General features: G+C 28.9%; 1 long non-coding RNA gene across 1 annotated transcript; it reads right to left on the bottom strand.

The window, feature by feature from the left end:
- Window positions 1-4,069: 4,069 nt before the first annotated feature.
- On the bottom strand, window positions 4,070-5,571 carry LOC131016630 (uncharacterized). The gene is made up of 3 exons (XR_009099144.1): window positions 5,133-5,571; window positions 4,356-4,392; window positions 4,070-4,269 (listed from the first exon to the last, which is right to left on the bottom strand). It is a non-coding gene; the product is annotated as an uncharacterized LOC131016630 (long non-coding RNA).
- Window positions 5,572-8,876: the final 3,305 nt, after the last annotated feature.

Below are 8,876 nucleotides of genomic sequence, written 5' to 3' on the forward strand. Positions count from 1 at the left end.
TTATTTGAATAATTTTTCAATTCTTTTTTATTTTTACTTCTAATTTTTTACTTACATTTTTGGCTTTTCATAATATCAATTTTTATTATTGTGAATTTTTCTTTATTCTTGTATATTTTTCAATATTTAGCTCAAATATATTCGAGTATAATTAATTTGATATTATATTTATAAATATAATAATTGAGTAGGAATCAATTTTATATAAATATAAAAATATAAAATCATTTCCCGTACATTGCACGGTATGCTTAATAATTTTGATAATACTTTTAATATAAAGGTTAAAAAAAATAATTAACACCACTAACTCATTTCACACGTTCACACTAATTCAACAAAATATATTACTCTTAGAAAACACTATTCAAATATATTTATTCAATTTGATTTTCTTTTAAATTCATCAACTTTAATTTATAAAAAAATATTCAATATGGATGTTAAATTAAAGATAATGACGATATCTTTAATTTGATGTAAAAATTATAAAAAATAAATTTAGAACCAATAAGTTATTATAGCTTAAAGTCACCAAATTATTTTTTTCTCTCTCCTCTCTCTTCTCTCCTCTATCATCTCCTCTCTCATTTCTCATTTTTTAAAATTCACGGTTCTTTCATTCCTTTTTCCATATTTTTTTATTTTATTTTTTATGTTTTTACTATAGATCAGTATTTTTTATATTTTACTATTTATATTTTTATTATATCAGTTTAATGCAATTACAATGATGAAACTTATATTTGTTCATTTTAGAAATCTTTAGCTTAAAAATATTTTTTTAAAGGTCAACTTTATATTAATATAATTTTGTAGATAAATAACTAATATATAGTATATCTTAAAAATCGAATTTTTAAGCTTCAAAATTACTCATTGGAAAATCAGTAATTAGAGAACCATTATCGATTTTCTTTAAAAATAAAAAATAAAAGTAAATTGAAGAGTTTAAATTTTTAGTAGCACATTTATTTAAATTTACTGAAATTGTATACATTTTATTTTGGAAAATGAACGACACATATCTCATGTTAAACCCTTTATTTTTTCACTTTCCAATTGAAAAAAAAAATGTATACATTGTAACTTTATTTTAAAATTTGAGCATAAACAAAATGACCTCATAAATATGCATTCGAAAACTATATTAAACTACAGTTATACTATATGTAAATAAATAGTTTTGTACATCTTAGAATATTATATGATCCATAATGATACTCATTATCATCTATACTTGCTTTTGATATTTCATAATTTATTTATTTATAAATTTATACACATTATCAATTAAATCAATTAATTGCTATTTCAATAATTGAAAATTCGAATGTTTTCAGATTGATATTTTTATTGAGATTATATTGTGAATAATTTATTTTTTATTGAGATCATTTATGTTTATATTTACTTATATATATATATATATATATATATATATTATGTTTAACATTTTTATTTATTTATTTAAATTATCGTTCAATTTCGATGATGGTCGTGCATCGCACGAGCGGGCACATACTAGTGTGTATAAACATATAGTGAGCGTTGTCACGATTTTTTTGTCTCATGCATTATGCAAGTGCAAATGCTAGTTTTTATTAATTCATAATTTTAATAGTGTTTGTGGCAACTAGCTACCACGTAGAGATAGATGAGATATAGTGAGTTCATTCACTTAATGTTGTTGTTCATGTGTTATATATATATTGGATTTATTTTTTTATTTTTTTAAGAGATACACAATGCATGTATATTACATTTGGATAAATCAAATAACACTCATGCTATTATAAACTAGATAAAATATTCAAATAAATACAACACAACATCCCAATAAAATACAACTCACACACTATCAGTGGACTTTGAATCAATGACATCTTGAAAAAAAAAGTCTTTGGTGCCTCAACTTTGTCTTGGACTCATGAATTGTAGGTATTTGTTCATGATAATTTTTTTTTTAATTTGAACTCATTTATATATATATGAGTTGATTGTATTGAAAATCGCAATTTAAAATGAGAATTGAAAATACTGCACTGATTTGTAAAGTTAGTGAATTCGCCGTCAAAGATTGAGAATGCTTATATATATATATATATATATATATATAGAGAGAGAGAGAGAGAGAGAGAGAATGGATCCATAGAGAATGCATTTATTTTTAAGAATAGAGAATTGATATGATGCGTTAGATTTAGTTGATCTTGCGGTTCATATTAATCCCGTTTTTAAACTCTATTTTAATGCTGTAAGGTTAAGCATGTAATTTCGTTTTTTATTGTAACCGTCATCTATATAATATATATAAAAGAGGAGTTTTCTCCATCTTTTTCCTCTTTTTTTTCTCTTTCTTCTCCCACTATTTCTTTTCTCTATTTTTTTTATATAATTTAATTATTTTCTTAACATCCTCAAATTTAATTTATGCATAAATATTTAAATGCATATTATACATAAGCTTGTGGCAAAATATTTAATATGGTATAAAATCATCAAAAAATTAATTTAAAACGAATAAATTATGTAAACTTTAAAATGTTTTATTTTCTATCTCTTAGTTAAATTTTACAACTTTTTATTTATGTTTATGTATGAAAATATTTATTTATTTATTATGACGTGTAATACTCTATGATAATAATGTGTAATATTAATTTTATTATCAAATAATTTAGAGAAATTGATGTGTTTATTTTATTTTTAAAATATATTTTATATTTATTTATATTTTAATTCCATTTAATATTTATACTCATTTATTTAAACATGTTGTTTAATTTTGATATTCGCCGTGCATAGCACGGATATAATATATAAAAGAGGAGTTTTCTCCATCTTTTTCCTCTTTTTTTTCTCTTTCTTCTCCCACTATTTCTTTTCTCTATTTTTTTTATATAATTTAATTATTTTCTTAACATCCTCAAATTTAATTTATGCATAAATATTTAAATGCATATTATACATAAGCTTGTGGCAAAATATTTAATATGGTATAAAATCATCAAAAAATTAATTTAAAACGAATAAATTATGTAAACTTTAAAATGTTTTATTTTCTATCTCTTAGTTAAATTTTACAACTTTTTATTTATGTTTATGTATGAAAATATTTATTTATTTATTATGACGTGTAATACTCTATGATAATAATGTGTAATATTAATTTTATTATCAAATAATTTAGAGAAATTGATGTGTTTATTTTATTTTTAAAATATATTTTATATTTATTTATATTTTAATTCCATTTAATATTTATACTCATTTATTTAAACATGTTGTTTAATTTTGATATTCGCCGTGCATAGCACGGATGGGCGTGCTAGTTTAGATAGAAAATTAGTTTCATATCTCTATTTTTTCGAATCTGATGTAGTGCGTATCTTTTATTCCATACATTGACATTTTTTCCTTTTTTTAATTAGTAATCATATCATTGAATCTTTGGGAATAAAATTCGTATAAGGTTTTTTTTAACTTTGTATAAGTTTATTCAAATTTGAATAAATTTATGTGAGGGCTGTGTTTAATCCATGCTTGTTTTTCTTCTTCCTTTTATTTTATATTTTTTTTTTTATTATTTTTTCGTGTTTGAATTATGTTGCTTTTCCTTCAAGAATGTCAAATATGTTTGAATATGATTTCAAATATGTTTGAATGAAGCATTATTAGTTTAGAATAATGTCTATATTAACTCAAGAAGATACATGGTGTCTGCCAGGTTAAATTTTAGGTATTTATTATATAGATTGGTCAACATCGAAATAGAATAAGTAGATGAAAGTAATTGAATATAAGAATTACAATTTTGAATAACATATAAGTTAGGTACAAACATAAACATTTTTACACCATCAAATGGTTAACATCTAAATTGAATAAGTACATAAAAGTAATTGAACACAAGAATTAAAATCTTGAATAACATTTAAGCATATGCACAATTTACATAAACATTTTTATACCATCAACAGTTTTTATTTGATTCTCTATATTTTTGAATAAAGCAATGTACGTTTTGAATAGGTATATGCTAACTTACAAAGATATAAGGTGTCTGTTAGTTGAAATGATTGGTATAAAATTTATAAATTGGTCAACACCGAATTTGAATAAGTAATTGAAAGTAATTGAACATAGACATTAAAACTTTTGAATAACATATAAGCTAGGTACAAAGCATAAGCATTGTTATACTATCATCAGTATTTGTAGTCGAGCCCTCTCCTTTTTCCCCCTTTTTCCTTGGTGATGAACGTACTGCAAAATAATCTTGAAAATAGATTAATTTGTTAGAGTAAATTTTGTATATAATTAAAACAATCAATATTGTATTTGTTTCGTACCTTGTAAACACTTTTGCTTTCCTTTCTCCAACGTCATCTATTGCACCAACAATTGTAGTTAGTTTTATGACATAGAACATACATGATTATGAATATTATAAGGATTCAAATATCTCAGAGATTAATAACCCTAGTTAAATTGGCCGACACCGAAATTGAATAAGTAGATGAAAGTAATTGAACATAAGAGTTAAAATTTCGAATAACATATAAGTTAGGTACAAACATAAATATTGTTACACCATAAAATGGTCAACATCGAAATTGAATAAGTACATAAAAGTATTTGAACACAAAAACTAAAATTTTGAACAACATTTAAGCAATGTACAAACATAAACATTTTTATACCATCAATAGTATTTATTTGATTTTCTATATATATGTTTGAATAAAGCAGTTCACGTTTTGAACATGTATATGCTAACTGAAAAAGATATAAGGTGTCTGGCATGTCAAATGATTAGTGAAACATAATATTTTATCTTCGTGCACTTGGGTGGGTGGTGTTCTGGGTTAGCAATATTCTTGTACTTTAACATGTAAATGAACCACAAAAAAGCAGATCGACTCATTTATAGTTAGAATAATACTATTCCATGCTTGTTTCGATGTTTTTTGGGTCGAACATTATAAAATTAGGCTAGATCTTTTCTGGGAAACCGTAAAATCCTAAAAAATTACAGATTTGTTAAAATGGTTCGATAAATGATGTTTTAGTGATTTTTAATTTCGAATAAACCATGAGATTGTGAAATTAAAGTGGCTCAGACTTACCTTCTACACCAGCTGATCGTCGTTCTTCAACCTTCTCAGAAAATGTCGTCGTTCTTCAGCCTTCTTCGACAATCTGAAGAATTTTTCGATTCGGACCCCCAAAGCCCTAATTTCCACCGATTTTTTCAAACAGAAAGTGTATCGGAACCCCAAAATCTAGATTTTCTTCAACCTTCTTGTAAAAACTGCAGAATATTGGTTTGTTTTGAATTCCTAAGCCCTAATCGCTTCGATTTTTTCCGAATAGGAAGTGGAGAGATTTCCGGAAGCCATCGAATCTTCCATATTTAACTTCTTGGTAAATTCCCATTTACCCCTTCCAGAATTTTAAAAGATTTATTTTAAATGTTATTCGATTTAATTAATAGTTTTCTGGATAAAAGGTATCCGTTCGATCCACTTAATCGGACGGTGGATATATTTTCTCTATTCTATACTATACTCTAATTCTCCATGGATCCCTACCCTATATATATATATATATATATATATATTACGAGAGAATGAACAAATCTATACATTTTACGAACATATCAACATAACTAATGAACAGACGTATTTAGTAAAAATAGAGAAACATTCGCCACCATCAGGATTCGAACCCAGGGCAAAATGTTGTTCATGCGTTACATTGATTTGTTCATCAAAATTATAGATTTGTTCGTTTTTGTTTCACGAATTCTCTATTCTCTAAATATTTAGCATTCTCTGTTGAACCTTTCTCTCTCTATATATATATAGGGGTGGGCTAAAAGAATAACACTTTTTAATGTATAAAATAGAAACAAATCATGTTCATTAGATCTTGGTTGATGTTGTAGCTTGAAATTTGCCTAATCAGAACATAATTCGTAGCAAAAGAACTTCAGATTCGTGCATAGAATATAATTCGTAACATAAGTACTTTCAATTCGTAATAAGAAAAGCGTATGAATTGCAAGGGAAACAATTACGAATTTCGGATCCATATAATTTGATCTGGGCCATTATTTTACTATGATCTAATGAACATGATTTGTTTTATACATTTAAAAGTGTTTTCATGGTAGTCCATTCATATATATATATATGGAGAGAGAGAGAGTGAATCCATGGAGAATGATAAGTATTGAGATTTGAGAATAGAGAATTAATGTAAGCCCTTAGATTTTTATAATCTCACGATCCATATTTATCCTAATAAGTATGTTCGAATTTTACTTTAAGGTTATTTAAGTAATTTAGTTTTTTAATGTAACCATCTTTGATGTATAATGTATTTAAGGTTGACCGATTTTTTTTTCTTTGGGTAGAGTTATGGAGATATTCATGATTTATTTTTAATTGTTTATTTCTTAAATTAGTTTTATTATTTAATGTATGAGTTTCGGTTTCTTCAACCCTAAAATTGAAACAAATAAAGTTTAATATATCAAACTCCATTGTTGTTATCGCAGAAAATGGACGAAGGTGTTGTAAATATATATAAAATATATATTTTCCTATTAAATGACTCAACCCTAAACCCTAACCCTAGCTTTGTATCTCCTATAAATAGAAGCATTTAGTCCTCATAATAATACGCTCCTACAAATTTATTCTTGTTGAGAGGTGACTGCAAATCTATTCAGCTAAAAGATGAGGTCCTTAGTTGCAAATAAGGAGTTTATTTGAGATGGTTATATGGATGTGATGCAGGAGCCGATCTCAGCCGTTGATGGTGTATGGTCTAGATTCATCAAGCTATGGTATAAAATAGCTGGTAACTGCTGAGCGAGCAGAGGATTCTAAGTCATGCAGATTGTGTGTGAGAGAGAGCAGTGCGTAGTGTAGAGGGAAAATAAGTGAGATTTCTGTAGTTCAAAGTTAGGTTTTACAGTAGCTTCTTTCTTCAATCTGTTCTTCCTTGTAAACATATAGTTCCATGGAAATAAAATAACCACCGATTGACCCTCCCGTGGAGTAGATCTTTCGAGATCGAACCACGTAAAAGAAAGTGTTCTTTATCGTTTTATGCTTGAATAGAAAAATTGAATTGTGTGTTATTATTGCTGCGATCAATTCTTCACAATTGGCGCCGTCCGGTGTGGAATCGAACTCGCGGCGAGCGAGCAACGATTGCAGCAGAAGAAATTGCCGAGGGGGAGGAGAAATCGCTGTGGAAGATTGCGGTGGAGGATTTTTGTAGAGATAGTTTTCTGATCGGCGAAGGCAGAGCAGAGCGATCGGTGAAATTGATCGGAAGAAAAGCTTACGCGAGGTCGGTGGAGAATTTTTTTTTAATCGAAAGCAAATCGCTGCAGAGAAGTCCGGCGACTGAATCATGGTAGAAGGATTTCTGATTGGGTATCATCGAAGAAGAAGGTCTCAGCGTCGAAAATTGGAAGTTCTGGCCGGTGAGAATACTGATCGAAGGATTCGATAAAATCTACAGAGTTATGGCATCGGTAAAATTCGATATGGAGAAATTCAATGGCAATAACGATTTCTCCCTTTGGAGAATAAAGATGCGAGCCATACTAGTGCAGCAGGGATTGGCCAGCGCATTGACGGAGGAGAATGGAGAATCTGATTCGACTGCCAAGAATCGAAGAGAAGAGATTCTGGATAAAGCACATAGTGCGATTATACTATGCCTTGGCGATAAGGTTTTGCGAGAAGTGGCAAAGGAGAAGACTGCCACAGAAATCTGGAAGAAGCTCGAGTCATTATACATGACGAAGTCACTCGCCAATCGCCTCTATATGAAACAGAGATTGTATTCATATAGATTCTCAGATGAAAAATGCATTGATGAGAAGTTGGATGAATTTAACAAATCTGTTGATGATCTGGAAAACATCGACGTTAAGCTCGGTGATGAGGACAAGGCTATCATGCTCCTGAATGCCCTGCCCAAGAGTTTTGATCATCTTCGTGATGCGATGCTGTTCGGGAGAGAGAAGAGCATAACCTTGGAAGAGGTGCAGAATGCTCTAAAGGCGAAGGAGCTTCAGAAACAGAACGAGAGAAAGCAAGAAATCTCGAATGAAGCTCTGAATGTCAAGTTTCAGAAAATGGGCAAGTTCAAGAGAGGTGAAAAGAGTTTGAAGAAAGTTGTTTCTGAAAGTGAAGGAACTGAATCAGAAGAAGAAAAAAAAGAAACGAGAAAGTGTTTCCATTGCAAGAAGCCCGGTCGTATCAAGAAAGACTGCACCATATGGAAAAGAAAGCAAGAGCAGAAATCCAAGAAAGCTGGGAACGCAGAAGTTGTTGAGAACTTTGAAGATGCGGAGATGTTAAATGTGGTGGAGAATCACGTTGGAAATGATTGGATTCTAGACTCGGGTTGCAATTTTCATATGTGTCCGAGAAGAGATTGGTTTATAAATATCCAGAAAGTCGAGAAGGGTTCAGTTTTGTTAGGAAACGGTGAAGCTTGCACAGTTGAGGGGATTGGGAATATCGAGCTCAAGGTGCATGATGGTTCGTACAAGATTTTGACTGATGTCAGGTATGTTCCTGGGATTAAAAGATGTTTAATATCTCTTGGTATGCTTGAATCAAAGGGCCATAAATTCATGTTTGAAAATGGATGTTTGCATGTTCTTAGAGGTTCTAAGATTGTGTTGCAAGGTGTTAGATATCGTGGTTTGTACTATCTTGATGCTATGACTGTTAGTGTTGATTCTGAGTCTGATATCATTGATAGTTCTGAGGTCTGGTGTGTAGAATCAAGCCATAAAAATGATAGGGATAAGGATGAACTTTTGGAGCAGAACATAG

This window comes from Salvia miltiorrhiza, chromosome 3 (genome assembly GCF_028751815.1).
Source record: "Salvia miltiorrhiza cultivar Shanhuang (shh) chromosome 3, IMPLAD_Smil_shh, whole genome shotgun sequence".
Lineage (NCBI taxonomy): Eukaryota > Viridiplantae > Streptophyta > Magnoliopsida > Lamiales > Lamiaceae > Salvia > Salvia miltiorrhiza.